Source organism: Elaeis guineensis, chromosome 7 (assembly GCF_000442705.2).
Source record: "Elaeis guineensis isolate ETL-2024a chromosome 7, EG11, whole genome shotgun sequence".
NCBI classification, from domain to species: domain Eukaryota; kingdom Viridiplantae; phylum Streptophyta; class Magnoliopsida; order Arecales; family Arecaceae; genus Elaeis; species Elaeis guineensis.
Window position 1 is genome coordinate 49,837,374 of NC_025999.2, and position 3,825 is coordinate 49,841,198.

Sequence of the window (3,825 nt, forward strand, 5' to 3'; positions counted from 1 at the left end):
ATCTTAAAATCAATTAGATGTCAACCTTAAGGAATTCGAGCTCAATAGGACAAGGAACCCTAAGAGTTCTACCAAGTTTGAGTTGTTTGATTAGTTGGTGTCTAGGCAAGTCCCTGAGGGTGGTTTGTTAAATTGGTTCAGTTGCTGGCCTGGCCAACTCGTTTGATGTCTAGAAAGGCAACGATGAGTGAACCTCCCACCTCTTATACTTACCTGGCTAACTAGTTGATCAATCTCCACTTGGAAGGCTTGAAGGGTCATCTTGGAATAATTAGGAGCTGTCTAGATTTAGGTTAACCCTAGGATAGATTGAGTTTAATTTATTGTTTCACTTGTTTGAAAAATAAAAAATAAAAAATTATTAAAATTTAAATTAATTTGGTTACTTTTCTTTAGATTTAGGACTCCTTAGGATCTTTTCTTTAGAACTTTTTCTCTTTTTTTTCTTTTTCTTATACATAAAAATTTTATAAAAAAAAATTATATAAACATCGAGAACCGTACTCCTCGTGTGTGGAGAAGAGTGTCGGGTCGTCTAGTTAGAATTGAGTCAATTCCTGTTGTTCCAATGGCTGAACCAATCCAACCATGACCCTTAAGGATTTGTGTTATCCAGTTGGCTCCATCCAACCATCTTGTATCAGGTTACCACAACCCACAGCTAACAATTTTGAAATCAAACCTCAAATCATAAATATGCTTCCAAAATTCACAGGATTAGAGGATGCTTATATATTTATTAGAGAATTTGAGGAGGTATGTGCAACCATGAAACTGCAATTAACAGAGGATGAGGTCAAACTTAGATTAATCAACTTTGCCCTTAAGGATAATGCTAAGAAGTGGCTTTATAGTCTGCCAAACCATTCTGTCACTACTTGGGAGGGCTTTGTGAGAACATTTTTGAAAAAATATTTCCCCCATCATAAAACAGCTAGGATTAGGAATGAAATAAATCAATTTTACCAACTAGCTGGTGAATCATTTTGGAAGTACTTTGATCGTTTCAAGAATCTTTTGACCCAATGCCCACACCATGGAATAGAAACTTGGAGACTATGCCAGATCATCTATGAGGGGTTAGATTCAAACTCAAGAACCATGCTAGAGTCCATGTGCCAAGGCCAATTTATGGACAAAGAAACTACTGAAGCTTGGCAATTCTTAGAAGACCTAGCCGAGAAAAATTTACAGTGGGAAAACAACTAGGGAACCTGATAAAGCTACACCTTCAAGAGGAGGAATGCATCAAATTCAACCAACCCTAACATCAGAGGCCAAGATTGCAACCTTAACACGTAGATTGGAAGCCTTAGAATTACAGAGACCAGCCAATGTAAATCAAATATCTGCACCCATGTGTAAAGGGTGCAATGCACCAGACCATGTCTTAGAAGAATTTCCTACTCGAATGAGTGTGCACAGGTGAATGCCACCTATCAAGGACCATTGAACAATCCTTATGCACCCACATATAACCCAGGTTGGAGGAATCACCCGAATTTCTCATGGTCCCAGAATCCTAATGTAGGCAATCCAAATTTCAATCAGCAAAATCTAAGGTCCAACCCAGTGATGAACAACCCACCAGGCTTCCATGATAATGACAAGAAAATTACCTCTTTAGAGAAAAGTCTAGAAGCCATGATGAAGACACATACCAGCTTTATGAAACCATGGGTGAATCCATAAATAATACCACCCAAGCTATAGCCCGTCTGGAAATGCAAGTAAGTCAGCTGGCTTCGACCATTAGTGAACGAGAACATGGTAGGTTATCTAGCCAACCTGAGCCAAATCCTAGGAACCAAAATGGTCCACGACCCCAACAAGTAAACCAAGTTAATGGTGTAAATGCCATTCATACCTTAAGATCGAAAAACAAATAGACAATAAGGTAGTTGCACTTGATGATATAGAGGACTCATCTACCGAGTCACCTTCTAAAACTACTACCTTTCTGTTGGGAAATGTGTCCCAAAAAAGCCAATCGTCAAGCTGTTGACGGTTGAGCAACCAAGTATTGTAATTGATTTGTTAATAAATAAAATATATTTGGCATCTTCATCATAAGCTTTCATCTTCTAATGAACTCCGTTGTTATGATGAAGTCCTTAGGACTATTTAGGTTCGATAAAGAGAGGATTTATCGATTAGTCCTTAAAACTGTTCACGACCAAATGATAGGCTGTTAATAAGGACGACAGCTTCTATCGAGCATAGGTCGCTGTAGGCCATATGGGTTGGTTGTCCTCTTAACCAAGGAGTGTGGAGACACTGGTATGGCATACAGGTGAGATGTAAGGGTACATCATCATTGAACGTGACCAACTCCAGAGTATTCTACTATCGAGAATATCTCTGATGGGATATAGGTATAAGTGTCCCTTAGACCTGAGATCGCCTCAGTGACTTGCAAGCAACTCACTGTGCTTTGGTACTGGACTAACTGAATTTTAATTCAGGGATGGAAGGCTTCTGGGCACAGTCAAGTACTTGCGAAGTCAGAGTGTGATCGAGATGGGATTGACCACTCCAAGGTTGGAGAAGAATGAGTCGCTGTATTTCAATTTAGCAAAACCTTGGCCAGGGTAATCCATCAGATGGATTTGATATTTTGAAATACAATGTGGACAACCTGATCAGAGTTGACAGTTAAACTCTGAGTGTCCTATGATCATTTTGGTCAAGGGATGAATTATATGAAAACTATATCCGCATGGGTTCTAAGGATGTTGTTCTACACATTCGACCTATCCGGTCGTCGGGTACCATTGCTAGATGGTCACTTCGATTGGTATAGAAATTTGTTTCTATGCTACCGGCTTAGGTTCGGACCTATGAGGTCACACACATTAGATTTCATGATCCGATCAGATGGTTGATCAACGATTAAGAATCATTCTAGGGTTAAATGATCAATACGATTGATATTTAACCCAGTGCAAGTGTTGCAGAAGGATCTATTAGCAATTCGATTGCTGATTGGCTTAATTTGATTAAGCCAATGGGCTGAGATTAAGTCTAATTAAATATATTTAATTAGATTTATTTTGGGCTTGATTGGATCAAGTCCAATTGGTTTATTGGATAAGCCAAGTGCAAGGAAAAACTAGTCCTAGTTCAACTAGGACTTGGGTCAATCTAATTTCTAATTTGATTAGAAAATTAAATCAGATTTAAATCTAATTTAATCTGATTAAATTAGGTTTTTAATTAGGTTAAAACCTATTTTAATTGGGTTGATCTAATTTTGATTTGATTTGGTTTGGAAAATCAAATTAAAACAAGTCATAAGACAGAATCCTAGTAAGACTAGGATTCCACCTTGCGCCACATAATCCTTCTCCACGCCCTCTCTCTTATTCAACGCCAATCTCCACTTATTTTGTGTGACAAAAGCCCTCTCCCAGATTTCTTCCACGTTCACAAAAGGTCTCCTCTCTTCTTTCTTACATGGAAGGTGGTTTGGATCAAATCTAAAAGGAATAAGTTTGGATTTCGAATTCTATGAGATAGAGTTTTAGAAATCCAAAACTCTTTCAATTTTGCACCAAATTTATCCAAATTTTTTTTGAAATTTTTGTGGTTTTAGGGTATATATTGTGCACCCTTTTTGGTGATCCATGCATAAAAATATGAAGGAGGTGCTCAAGAGTTGGGCGTCCCTTAACTTGCCATGTTTGGATAAGCCTTGACTAGGTGTTTGACCTAGACAAGGACTCTATCATATCTCTCTATATAAGATGAGTTTCTTTATGAAATTTTAGGAGACATTAGAGATTTGAGAGACCTTTGTTCCATCCAAAAATTAGAGAAAATACT

General features: G+C 37.9%; 1 non-coding gene across 1 annotated transcript; it reads right to left on the reverse strand.

Moving 5' to 3' along the window:
* Window positions 1–936: 936 nt before the first annotated feature.
* On the reverse strand, window positions 937–1,043 carry LOC140859528 (small nucleolar RNA R71). The gene has a single exon (XR_012143065.1). It is a non-coding gene; the product is annotated as a small nucleolar RNA R71 (small nucleolar RNA).
* Window positions 1,044–3,825: the final 2,782 nt, after the last annotated feature.